Consider the following 15,000-nt stretch of genomic DNA (forward strand, 5'->3'; position numbering starts at 1 on the left):
AGGTCGACTTTGCTTTTCATCCTTTCGGGGGTCGATAATTAAGTACCAGTTGCATACTGGGATCGATCTAATCGACTGCCCCCCCCCCAAAAAAAAAATTTAGGGCCTTGTGCCTAGAGTAGAAAAGGTTATTATTATTATTATTATTATTATTATTATTATTATATTATTATTATTATTATTGGGTTTTCTTTCCCTCGGCTCTTTACATTCTGAGTTCAAATTCCGCCCAGGTCGACTTTGCCTTCATCTTTTCGGGGTCGATTAAATAAGTACCTGTTACGCACTGGGGTCGATGTAATCGACTTAATCCCTTCCCCCAAGTTTCAGGCTTTGTGTCTACAGTAGAAAGGATCAGTCATCCTTTCGGGGTCGATTAAGTAAATACCAGTTACGCACTGAGATCGATCTAATCGACTATCCCCCTCCCCTAAAATTTTAGGCCTTATGCCTATAGTAGAAATGATTATTATTATTATTATTACTATTATTATTATCATCATTATTATTATTATTATTATTATTAGTAGTAGTAGTAGTAGTAGTAGTAGTAGTAGTATTTTCGGCTCTCCTCCGGTTCTTTACGTTCTGAGTTCAATTTCCGCCGAAGTCAACTCTGCCTTTCATCGCTATCAGAATCGATAAAAAAAGCACCTATCATCGAACACTTTAGTCGATGTAATCGATTTACAGAAAGCTGATTTACCTACTTCCCCAAAATTACTGTCATTTGTGCCAAAATTTGAAATCATTATTATCATCATCATCGTCGTCGTCATCGTTATTATTATTATTATTATTATTATTATTATTATTATTATATTATTATTATTATTATTATTATTATTATTATTCAGTAGTTTTATTTTTATAGCGTGCTTTCACTTCACTACCGAGCGCAGCTCTGTGTGCCTTGGGTATGTGCTGTGATTTGTTGTGATACTCTGATGGTTATTATTATTATTATTATTGTTATTGTTATTGTTATTATTATTGTTATTGTTGTTATTGTTATTGTTGTTGTTGTTGTTGTTGTTGTTACTGTTGTTGTTGTTACTATAAAGGCGGCGAGCTGGTAGAATCGTTAGCACGCCGGGCGAAATGCTTAGCAGTAAGTATTTCGTCCGTCATTGCGTTCTGAATTCAAAATTTCCGCCGAGGTCGACTTCACCTTTCAGCATCGCTTCGAGGTCGATAATATTGGAAGGAGTTGAAAACTGGGGTCGATGTAATCGACTCATCCCAACCTCCCCCAAGCTGCCCTTGTGGCAAAAAAAAAATTGAAGTTATCATCATCATTATCATCATCAGTATTATTGTTGTTGTTGTTGTTGTTGTTGTTGTTGTTGTTGTTGTTGTTGTTGTTGTTGAGTGTGAGAGCAGCGCATGCCACCAAAGTGACACTGGGGTAAAATATACGAAGCCAGTATACCCATCATGACTACCCGTCCGATAAGGGTACACCAGGCACATGCATCACAACCATATGTGCGCGAGATGGTGATCTCATATCAAGATAAACAGCACACGACCTTGCAGGTGGGGCCCAGTTAGAATTTTCTTCTGGTCGAGTAACCCATCCCTCTCAAAAGGTCCCTGAATAAGGGTTGCTTAAGTATGGTGAACAAGATACTCATGTTGTCAAACGTGAATTACCCAAACCCCCAAAGAATTCCTCTCAACACATGGCTATGATGCTCCCCCATTATTTCTGCTCGTGATCAGAGATGCACATATCGTCAGTCACCAAGGGACAAGCTCAACTGGTTAAGGTCAAACAACTGACAGGCAAATCTGTGGTATTGAGCAGAATATTTGTTATAGCCCATCTTTTATGCCAAGACAAAACAATGTACATGACGACACTTCCAATCAGTTAAGATCGGAAGCGATGAGAGCCACTGCCTGGTACTGCATCAGGGCATTATTATTATTATTATTATTATTATTATTATTATTATTATTAGAGTATCGAGGTGGCAGGATCGTTAGCCGGACAAAATGTTTAGCGACATTTCGCAGGTCTTTATGTTCTGAGTTGAAATTCCGCTGAGGTCGACTTTACTATTCATCCTTTCGGGGTCGATAAATTAAGTATCAATCATGTGATCAATTTATCCCTCTTTAACGGAGTTGCAGTTCTGAGTAAAACGGAGACCGATGGTGAGCATTTGGAAAGTGGAGTGTCTTCAAGTGCTCTCAGACCTCAGCCAATCGGACACTTGAACGTCCACTTAAGCTTTTTATAGAGGATTAGTGGAGGGGAAAATGCGACGACGTTCTTGGGCGTCGAAGAAGATCAACTAGCCGCTCTTTTCCGGAGAACTTTCGGCCCGGAACCGATAGATAATTTCCAAAAATCTCTGGCCTGGCAGTGCTACTGGGGAGCTTTGCCTATTCGTGATAAAATTTATAGGCACGTGTGTGCCGTCAGCGGAGCAATACGAGATGCACACAGGACGACGAGACGTTCCTGCATGCACTCATCCAGTGCCCAAGCATTGCTGGCCTCTGGTTCTATATTGAACCCCTGCCGTCGCATGTGGGACGGATCCGGCCGTCAACTGAATCCATCGTGGACATCGCCTCGCCGCCTTCCTTTAACCGAGAAGGAAATGTTATTTTCATATGCCTGGTGACCATGGCGAAAGAGGTTGTATGGTGGACGAGATTGGAGGGGCTGAAGACAAATACTTTTCTCTTTGGCCAACCCCTGATCAACTTCAAGTTTCACTTGAAAAGGAAAATAAGCGAAGAGTGGGAAGTGTTGTTTGCTAGCCAATTTGCTGAAAGGTGGATGAAAGTGGCGAGAATGGCGCGGGTGAACATCCCTGCCCAGAGTATACGCCTGTAGATGATAAAAAAAAGGAAAGTAAAAAAAAAGCATCTTCCCCCAAAGTGAAAGTACGTCTGTTTTTTTTTTTATGGGATTTTTCCATGAGCATCCCTCAAACGTCTTCTCCCTATTGAGGATCACACATCGATGATTTAGTTGAAAGTTTGTTAGTCTTGTTTACACGCAAAACCCTCACAACAACAACACACACTCACACACACATTCTTTGTTTTGTCCTGTCTATAATGCTTTTCTTAATCGTTAACACGCTGGATAAAATAGCGGTATTTCTTTCGCCAGTCGCTACGTTCTGGGTTCAAATTCCGCCGAAGTCGACTTTGCCTTTCATCCTTTCGGGGTCGATAAATCAAGTACCAGTTGAGTACTGGGGTCGATGTAATCGACTATCTCTCCCCACCCCCAATTTCAGGTCTTGTGCCTGTATTAGAAAGGGCTGTTATTATTATTATTATTATTATTATTATTGATAGCTGAACCTCCCTTCATTTTATTTTATTGCATGCCGCATGCTGTGTATGTACTTGCAATTTTTTTTATCATTTCATATGTAAATCCCCAACACTTCATGTCTGTCTTTGTATTGTTCCCCTCATCCTTCGCCCTGGTGGCAAATAAAAGAAATCATCGTTGTTATTATTATTGTTGTTGTTGTTGTTTGAAAACACTACTTTTCTGCGAAATCCTCGGTGGTGGAGAGGGAAGTGCCTGCACCAGTATTTCTGCAAAAAATTGGGTAAATTTAGCGAGAATGACCCGAGTGAAACGACCTGTTCCTAGCATAGCACTTGTAGACTTGAAAGAACGGAGAAGAGGAACACTTGTCCGTGGGTTCCTGGTTCACCGCTGAGTGGTAGCCCTTACTCCAATTAAGGAATTTTCTGTTGATTGTTAATTGCATGTCTCTATGTATTCTCTGCTGTCCTTTATACTTGAATTCTTCTGAGGTTTTGTAACCCATGTGGTCAATAAAGAAAGTTGAACATTCACATGTAGGGGTGCCTGCCTAAGGAGCTCTTGGCGGTCAGGGTGACCAGGAGGTGTGGTGCGCCTTAGTTGACCCTGGGTGGCACTCTCCCCAATTGGGTATTTTAATTGTTAGACTTTTCTTTTTGTTATTTTATTATTTACTCGATTCTTGTGTTAAACCCGACGCGTCCCTTGTTTTGTATTGTCTATATTTGTTTTTGTGTTTGGCCTTTGTGGCCAATAGGGAAACGATTATTATTATTATTATTATTATTATTATTATTATTATTATTATTATCATTATTATTATTATCATTATTAGCAGCAGCAGCTGTTCAGCGGTCAAAGTAAACGGTTACCTATCGGAACCGTTTGGCATCGCACGCTCGGTCCATCAGGGCTACTCGCTGTCGCCTCTTCTTTACGTATTGGCACTCAAGCCACTGCTGCGGAAGCTGGAACAGTTAAGGGGCAGTCCTTTCGAACCGCGGTACGGAAGGGCAGTGTTGGGGCATACACAGACGATGTTACTGTCATGGTGTCGGACGCCTCCGAAGTGGAGACCAGTCTTACCCAGAAATGGGCTGAGAGGAAGCTGTCCATGAAAGGTCGGGCAGAGGTGGAGAATGACTACATGGCTTCCATTACCATTTATCGCTTGACCGTCATGCTTTGTCCCGATTACTGCTTGACCAGGGTGGAGCGTCTTTTACCTAAATTCTTGTGGAAGGGACGCGTTCCAATGGCCAGGCGATCAGTCTGTTTCAAGCATCCTCTGAGTGGTGGGTAGGTATGCTGTGGGTCCTAATGCGCAGACATGCTCTTAAGTTACGCCACCTGCAACGATTTCTGGACGGTGAGCGTGTGGGGGCTTCGTTTGTAAGGCTCTTCTTTCCGCAGCTCGTCTCCTTGACGGAGCTGGAGTCCTGAGTGGAGAAAAGACCGAGACTAAGTGCCTGGTACCTAGAATGTTGTCAGCCGCTCACAGCCCTCTACCAGTCGGGCAATGGGATCGGTGGATGTTCCGCTTTAGAAATTTATAGAGGATTAGTAGCGAGAAAGTGCGACGACGTTCTCGGGGGGACTCCAGGTGCCGATGGACTGGTTAGTCTGTTCCGAAGGACTTTATGGCCGGGGACTATCATGGATAATTTCCAGATGTCCTTGGCTTAGCAGTGCTACCGGAGGGTGCTACTGGTTCGAAATGAACTCTACAGGCTTGGATATACTGTCAGACAGGCTTGTCCTCTGAGATGCACGTAGAGTGACGAAACCGTTTTCCGTGCACTCGTTCGGTGTCCGGGCATTGCTGATTTGCGGGGTTATGTCGAGCAGCTGCCGTCACATGTGGGACGGATCCGTCTATCGGCCGAGTGATGATTGCCCCTCCGCCCTCCTTCAATCGAGCAGACAAGGCAGTTTTCCTTTGCCTGATGACTGTGGCGAAAGAGGTTTGCTTGACGGCATGAGGACAGATACATTCCTCTTTGGTAGAGCTCTCATTGACTTCATCAAGTTTCACTTGAAAAGGAAATTGGGGGTGGAGAAGGAAGTGCTGTCCTCGAATGAGTTTACTGAAAGGTGGGTGAAAGTTGCGAAAATGGCAAGAGTAGATGGTCTAAGTGTAGACCTGTGAATCCGAGAGAAGGAATTGGAGAGGGCACTTTCGATGTTCAAGGAAATCTCGGACACGGACAGTGGAATTCCTCTATTATCCCTAGAGGCAATCCTGTATCAGGAGGGCTATATCCCACACCCATTTTTTTCTTTAAACCTTTGTATGCTATGTATATATTCTTTCCTTTTCATTGTATACCGTGTATACTCACATAGTTTATAATTATATTATCGTTTCGTTATATGTATACACCCACACCTTATGTCTGTCTTTGTATTGTTTCCCTCATCCTTCACCCTGGTAGAAAATAAATGAAATCATTATTGTCATTGTTGTTGTTGCTGTTGTTGTTAAAGTGGCGAGCTGACAGAATCGTTAGCACGCCGGGCGAAATGCTTTGCGGTATTTCGTCTGCCGCTACATTCTGAGTTCAAATTCCGCCGAGATCGACTTTGCCTTTCATCCTTTCGGGGTCGATTAAATAAGTACCAGTTACGCACTGGAGTCAATATCATCGACTTAATCCGTTTGTCTGTCCTTGTTTGTCCCCTCTATGTTTAGCCCATCCTGGGTAATAAAGAAATAGGTATTTCGTCTGGCGTTACGTTCCGAGTTCAAATTCCGCCGAGGTCAACTTCGACTTTCATCCCTTCGGGGTCGATAAATTAAGTACCAATTGCGTACTGGGGTCAATCTAATCGACTGGCCCCCTTCCAACAAAATTCGGGCCTTTTGCCTAGAGTAGAAAAGATTATTTATCTATTTATTTGTTTATCCATTTATCTTTGGATACCTGTACTCCATATCGTGGAAACTACAATTCTGAACTTTTTCTTGTACTAAAATTTTAATATTTTCGCAAAATTTTTTGTTCCCCATCCACTTTCATATTCTATTCCTATCCCATGGTTTTAGACTCCAGGAAAATTCTTTGTAAGACTTATTCTGTCATTCTCTTTTGCCGAACTACTAAGCTACGGGGATATAAACACACCACCATCGGTTGTCAAGCGATGGAGGAAAAACAAACACAGACACAAAGGCACACACACAGATATATAGACAGTTTCTGTCTACCAAATCTACTCACAAGGTTTTGATCGGCTCGAGGCTATCGTAAACACACTTGCCCTAGGTGGAGTCAACCTCCACCTATTCGTGTTATTATAAGTATATGTGTGTATGTGTAAGTGTATATATATCTATATATATATCTATATTACATATATTGATATATAATATACATATATTTATATATATATATACATATATTTATATATATGCATATATTTATATATATATGCATATATTTTATATAGATATTATATACATTAGATATTATAATATATTATTTATATATATATATATATATATATAATTATATATATATATATATACATACATACATACATACATACATATATATATATATATATATATATATTATATATATATATATATATATATAGATATATATATATATAATATATATATATATATATATATATATATATATGTATTAGTCTTTGAATATTTATCCTAGTATGGATAATTCGGTTAACCGATACCCGGGTAGCAATTCCACGTCAGAAAAACACGGTGAAGCTACATGCCAAGGCAGAGATCACGTGCTTTCGTGTGGAAATTTGTGGGTTTTTTTAATACAAATAAATGAAAGAATGGAGTTGAACGACGATTTACAAAATTCCTTTATCCTCGACATATGTTTCGAAGACTGCATATTCCTAATTTCGAAGGAATAAGGGGTGCATTATGCCGCCTTCTCATCAGAAGACAAGGAACTTATGTCAGCATCATGATGAACAAAACTTTTAGATGACGCCCACACGGAGTCCATAGCGATAATGTCATCATGATGCTGACATAAGTTCCTTGTCTTTCCTGATGAGAAGGCGGCTAAATGCACCCCTTATTCCTTCGAAATTAGGATATGCAGTCTTCGAAACATATGTCGAGGATAAAGGAATTTTTGTAAATCGTCGTTCACCTCCATTCTTTCATTTATTTGTATATACATATATATATATATATATATATATATATATATATATATATATATATATATATATATATATATATATATATAGGGTACAAACTAGAAAGTTTACACCGGCGAGTGGCAGGTAATAGAGAACAAGAACCGGACAGTATGCGATAAAGGAACAGTAACAATTTATTACGCAGTTAGACACCCATTATATTGAATAGATGTATATTTATGGTAATCTTGCAACAATTTTTATTATACAAAATCATTTACACGTTTACATTCTTTCATAATTCTTCAACAAGTAGTCACTATGTCAATAATCTTGCATAAAAAGAAAGAAGAAAAGTCACTCAACCCTTCGATAATAACATCTAAGTTGATAATGACGAAATTAAACTGGTCGATGACAATTTGAAGTTAACATTGGCAAGTGTGAAACTGGTATAGGTACCTATATATATATATTATATATATATAATATATATCTATATATATATAATATATATATATCTAATATATATATATATGCATATATAATGCATATCTCTGCATATTATATATATAGATATATATATATTATATATATATATATGCATATATAGGCATATCTCTGCATATATAGGCATATCTCCTGCATATATATATATATATATATATGCATATATATATATATATACATTTATATAACATATGCATATACTGGGTATAGGACGTCACCAACAGTAAACAACATGAAATACGAAAACAAATGAGTTCAATACGCAAACGAGAGAAACAAATATAGGTGGCAAAATCGCAATTTTAGGGCACTTATCAGCAACTAGAAATAAGAATCAAAACAACTCAATGGCAACCAATAATTTTCACTTTTACCATTTTTGAAATCAGCATATGATCTCAAACGAAAATCTTATAAGCTGACAAGACGTGATGAGTTTAACCCCAGGCGCAGTGCGAGCCACTGATGAACGTTAAGATGCATTAAGCATCAAAACGCGAAATCATGGATTATCTGGCTGTATCTGCGACCGAAGGAAGCTTGTCCACCCCCCCCCCCCCCGTCAGCTCATTAAGATAGTGCTTTTGTTCGTTATTGAGTCGTTTTGACCCTTATTTCTAGCAATAGTAGTGCTGATTAGTGCCCTTTGTTCATTTTAGTGACGTATATATTCTGCTTATATATACATATATATGTGTGTATATATGTACATACTATGTATATATATAGATATAATATATAATATTATATATAATATATATATATATATATATATATAGTGTGTGTGTGTATTATGTATATATGTGTGTGTGTGTGTATGTATGTATGTATATATATATAGGTGTGTGTGTGTATTATGTATATAGTGTGTGTGTGTGTATGTATGTATGTAATATATATATATATGTGTGTGTGTGTGTGTTTGTGTATACATTTTAAAATATAACCATATTGTCATTGGCGATTTTCTTCCTCCTCTTCCTTTTTTCTTGGACTTCCTCTGTTTCTGAAGAAGAAGTCTGCTCGAAACTTTGGAGCACTTTTCTTTCCTATCCCGAGCATCTGCTAATACTTACATGTACCACGTCCTCGTGTATTTGTTTATATATATATATATATAATAAATATTTATATATATATATATATATATATATATATATATATATCTATATATATATATATATATATATATAATATATATATATATAAATAAATTTATATTAATATTTATATATACATAGGCGCAGGAGTGGCTGTGCGGTAAGTAGCTTGCTAACCAACCACATGGTTCCGGGTTCAGTCCCACTGCGTGGTATCTTGGGCAAGTGTCTTCTGCTATAGCCCCGGGCCGACCAATGCCTTGTGAGTGGATTTGGTAGACGGAAACTGAAAGAAGCCTGTCGTATATATGTATATATATATGTATGTGTGTGTGTGTTTGTGTGTCTGTGTTTGTCTCCCTAGCATTGCTTGACAACTGATGCTGGTGTGGTTACGTCCCCGTCACTTAGCGGTTCGGCAAAAGAGACCGATAGAATAAGTACTGGGCTTACAAAGAATAAGTCCCGGGGTCGATTTGCTCGACTAAAGGCGGTGCTCCAGCATGGCCGCAGTCAAATGACTGAAACAAGTAAAAGAGTACAAATGTATGTATATATTTCCACTTTTTTCTTATTTTTATTTTCCTAAAATTTTCGTTGCGTTTTGCAACCTTTTCAATAGTTTTCACTCTCAAAACTATTGAAAAGGTTGCAAGGCTTTGGTCGGCCCGAGGCTATAGTAGAAGACACTTGCCCAAGATGTCACGCAGTGACAACTTATAAATAAGGGCAAACGAAAAAATTTCTAATGCCAAATATGCCGAAAATTGGACATTTACCATATAATTTTTTTCCAGTACGCACGCTACTCGAAAAAAATCCAACAGAAATCTCTAAAAAAATTCCATTATTACCATATCGGACCGATTTCAGAGTTAGTTCAAAAAGAACCCTCTCTTCGTCAGTGATACATGTGGCAAAGAAGTAAATTAGATTCGTACTCATACCCATGGAAGAAGCAAACACAACTAAGTACCCCAAATAAATCCAAAATAGAAATACTCCAGCCCATTCAAGACACGTGCGATTTGAACTGAGGCACTCACAGAGTGGGAGAGTCCTGAAGTGAACACTATTAAATTTATATCTAATGTAGGATAAAATTTTTTCGAAAAAAAATTTCATCAATGGCCAGCATATTAAAAAATACCTTTAAAAGTTAAATTATAAACAACTTATAAATAAGAGCAAACGAAAAAATTTCTAATGCCGAAAATTGACATATTGTCCATTTACCATATAATTTTTCGAGTAGCGTACGTACTGGGGAAAAAAATTATATGGTAAATGGACAATATGTCAATTTTCGGCATATTTGGCATTAGACATTTTTTCGTTTGCTCTTATAATTTAACTTTTAAAGGTATTTTTTAATATGCTGGCCATTGATGAAATTTTTTTTCGAAAAAATTTTATCCTACATTAGAGATTATATATATATATATATATATATATATATGGGTCCTTCAAAGAAACATGTGTCTCGTGATTTAAAAAGAATGGTAGTAGTTTTTGTGGCGGAATGAGGAGTCACGCACTGAGTACACATGACGCATGACGCCCTTTCGGTAACTGTGAGTCTGTAGAACGCACGACATCGTGCTCCTGTAAATGACTGACTACTTTGAACTTTTATTTTTATTTATTTATCGATTTATTTAAACTGTCTTAGTTATTCACACATGGTATTTTCGCATGTGTGCCGTCATAGAAAAGTATCTGCTTGCAATACGATACAGTTGTGGTTCGAAAACTGAGGATTAACCAGTTCGGCATTTACAATAAAAGAAACCGTCAGGCATGTGAACTGACTGAACGTCGTCGAATATTGAGGTCATCGGGTTGGCGATAGGAAAACCTGCCTTCGTCGTTCTTCAACTGAGCATGACGCCCTACAACGCATTTCAGATTACATCGTGTGAAAGGTATTATGCAAAGGATCACCCGGTCCCTCCTAAGCCATAGACTCATAAAGCCAGTTTCTCAGACTCTGTGGCGTATATACTCCTGCCCGGACGGGATGCTAGTACATATGTAAGTACGAACGTACGTATGTGTTTCTTTGGGATTTATTTTTAAGGCTTTTTTCCTTAACAGAACTGAAGCGGGTCACTAATAAAGTAGCAAAGCTGTTGTGTCTAAGTAAAGACTACTCTTAGTATTTGTGTTTACCTGGGTTGATTGATGTATGCCTATATATGGGCATGTTATGCGTATGTGTGTGCATGTGGATGAACTTCCAACTTGTAAGTGTGCATGTCACGACAGAACACAAGCGATCGCTTCATTACTGCTTGTGTGAGTGTGCATTTACATGCATTCCATGTGTATAAATGATTATGGACCCATGTTAGGTAGTGGGTAGCGATTTTCTTCACTACTTCAAGGAGTGACGACCCTGCCTAACACGAATCCCGGGCTCAGCTGGCTCCGGCTGACAGTACTCGGTATGGGCCCCTATCCAGGGTTACGGAGAGGAGACAACCTTCAAAGACATCCGGAGTGGAGCCCCTACTCGATACTCTTCCAGCAGCTCCTGCAACCAAGCTGGTGCTAAACGTAATGCTCTGCATTCCTTTGGACTACATCAGCAAGGTCGAGAGAGAAGGTCCTGACGATTGGGCTACCCAGGATTTTCTTACATCTAGCCCAGGCCTGCACAAAACTGGAGAGGAAACTGGAGGGGACATGAAATGTAAAAACCAGACTGGATTAGTTTATGCGCAACTCCATTGTCTCCCGACACCACAAAAGGATGCCAACAATACCCGTGTTCACCCAGGAACCTCAAACGGTCCCTGAAATGTTTAACAAATTTTCGCTCTTCCACAAATCGATAATATCTGAAGAATGCAAATCAGCTTTTTTTTCTTTTTACTTGTTTCAGTCATTTGACTGAGGCCATGCTGGAGCACCATTCTTTTTAGGTGAACCCCAAGATTTCTAGGTTTCTTGGCAGATCATTTGTTACACAGATCAGTAATCTATGATAATAACTGGCACTCCGTCTGTTACGATGATGAGGGTTCCATTTGATCTAATCAATGGAACAGTCTGCTCGTGAAATTAACGTGCAAGTGGTTGAGCACTCCACAGACACGCATACCCTTAACGTAGTTCTCGGGGATATTTAGTATGACACAGAATGTGACAAGGCTGACCCTTTGAAATACAAGTACTACTCATTTTTGCCAGCTGAGTGGACGGGAGTAACGTGAAATAAAGTGGCTTGCTCAAAGACACAACGTTCCGCCGGTAATCGAACTCATGACCTTGCGATCGAATACCCTCACTACTAAGCCACGTGCCTTCACCACCTATGATGAGAGGAACAAATAAAACCCATAGTCTGGATATAAGTCTTGCGGGTTTCTCCTCAGTTCTCCATAGACGTTCTCCTTTTCCCTATGTTTGATGAGACATCCACATCTGCAGAGTAAGTAATCTCCACAACGATGCACAACTTTTGCTCACGCATATTTCTCAATGTTGCTAGCATTCTCTAGCTTGCGGGGTATGGATATGTAGCCATACATAACTTTCCACTAGCATGATAAGTATTTTCCTTCCAAGTCAAAATTTAAGTAGATCAATCCAGCCACTCTTAATTAACATGGATTAGCTGTAAACTCGGAATATTTGTTCGGGTGATTTTCGCCTAATCCCCAAAAATTATTACCTTCACTGCTGAGTATCTTTTATTTTTTTATCTTTTACTTGTTTCAGTCATTAGACTGCGGCCATGCTGGGGCACCACCTTGAATTTTTAGTCAAATGCATCGGCCCCCAGCCAGGACTTTTTTTGCTAAGCCTGTTACTTATTCTGTCAGTGTCTTTTGCCGAACCGCTAAGTCATGGGGACGTAAACACCAACTCTATAAATTAGTAAAAAACACCTTTTATCAATTCAATAATGAAAATTAAATTATATCATTTAGAAAAATTACATATAGAAAGATTAAATATAAGATAAAACATATAACAATGACTAAATAATGTGCAAAATAGTAAATAAAACGTATATATTTGGTAATATATATATATACGAAATATATAATATATAATATATAATAAAATGTAAAAAATAAAAAAAATAAAAAGGTAAAAGAGCTATCCTCCTCCGACCTTAAATAATAAGGCTGGGAAGATATCAAGTCAGTCAGAAATTGGCGGAATAGGCTATAGTAAAAGACACTTGCCCTTGGTGCCACGCATTGGGACAGAACCCAGAACCGTATAGTTGGGAAGCAAGCTTCTTATCACACAGCCTCACCTGCCCATAGTGTACTCATTTCTCTCTTTGTTGTCCAGCAGGTATTGTCAAAGTGACACAATGCAGTACTCAGTGCTCCGCAACCTTCTTTCACTCGCGGTACACTTATATTCCTTTCAAAATTCGGCGGCACACCTGAACTACTCTTTTCAAAATTTGGCGGCACACCTGCACTACTCTTTTCAAAATTCGGCGGCACACCTGAACTAAAAATATAACTAAAAGTATAAGGAAAAAAATTATATTCAAATTTCACTGCAGCACACCTAGCATCGTCTCGTGGCACACCAGTGTGCCGTGACATACCAGTAGGGGAGCACTGGTTTAGAATGATCTTATGCCTCAACCTTCGTTTAACATGCGTCACAGTTGAAGTGGAACTTAGCAGTCATTGTTAGTGTTTTCTTAGTCCTGATGTTCAAGTTGAAGATTTCTTCCAGTGTGCAGTCGAAGATAGCACTGGCACCGCGAAACCATTGTGAGCACAGTTTTATTGAATGCAGATAATTCTGACTTCCCGAAGTATTCTTTAGTCATTCTAGCGTTACAGCACCAGCATACGCCATGTTCTTGTTGATTGCAAGGTATTTGTAACATTCATCACTTATAATAGGGACATAAGTGACAGACAAGCCATTGATGGCCATATTCCTTGCCCGTTCGACAGCATGAACAATCGTTCTGACCAAACTCCATTCCTATTTCCCGTGAGAATTTTGTGGCCATTCATAGCTGCTCCTTTGGTAGAGTTTATGTTTATCAACAAAAAAAAGGTGTGGTTGAAATTAATCTTTCTTTCATTTGCAGTTCCTATCATGTAATCCTTTGTGTTTCTCGTAAAAGGGCTGACAAAAGGTTCACTGCTGGGACGAAAGGAATTACAGAGAAGGCGTCACCGCGAAATATTCCTGTTGATAGCCTAATTATGTCGGGGATAATGGTAGTAGCTTCAGTTCTTATCAATAGTGATCATACCTAGCTAGTTGTGTGTGTGTGTGTGTGTGTGTGTGTGTGTGTGTGTTGTGTGTGTGTGTGTGTATAAGAAAGAAAGCGAGACTGCACGCGCGCATGTGTGTGTGAGGGAGATTGTGTGTGTGTGTGTGTGTTTCAATTAGCGGTTTGGCAAGAGAGACCGATAGAATAAGTAGAAGACTTCATCATCATCATCGTCATCGTCGTCGTCATCACCATCATCATCATTTACCGTCTGTATTCCATGCTGGCATGGGTTGGTATGGCTTCTACGGTAGAATGCCCTTCCTAACACCAACCGCTTTTACAGAGTGTACCGGATGCTTTAATCATGTCACCTGCACTAATGAAGTCGACAGGTAGATCGCAAGAAAAAGGACCTATTGACTCCAAAAAAAAAATCGACTTCATAAAGATTTTAATATAGTTTTTTTGTTGATTTTGTGAATTTTTCATCAAAGGGAATTCAGTTATTTTTTTCTTTTTACGTAGAGAGTGTAAAGCAGAAAGAGAAATTTGACTGCTATTTCTTGCACGACCAAGTACAAGCACATTCAATGGTATATCTTATGAATTGTTTCTGTAATAGCCTAGACCTCAATGGTCAGTGGGGGCGACTGAGGCAAACAAATAAACCGGAGCTACCCAGCTTCCACCCAATTGTCCTTCGTTGAAATCTTAATATAAAACATCCACTTGGCACC

At 38.9% G+C, this 15,000-nt stretch overlaps 1 protein-coding gene across 1 annotated transcript in view; it reads left to right on the top strand.

Annotated features, from left to right (window-relative positions):
- The window catches only part of LOC115216809, a 60,968-nt gene that overhangs the window by 1,291 nt on the left and 44,677 nt on the right, over nt 1-15,000 (top strand). The window lies entirely within an intron of this gene.

Source organism: Octopus sinensis, linkage group LG10, assembly GCF_006345805.1.
Source record: "Octopus sinensis linkage group LG10, ASM634580v1, whole genome shotgun sequence".
In the NCBI taxonomy this organism is placed as follows: domain Eukaryota; kingdom Metazoa; phylum Mollusca; class Cephalopoda; order Octopoda; family Octopodidae; genus Octopus; species Octopus sinensis.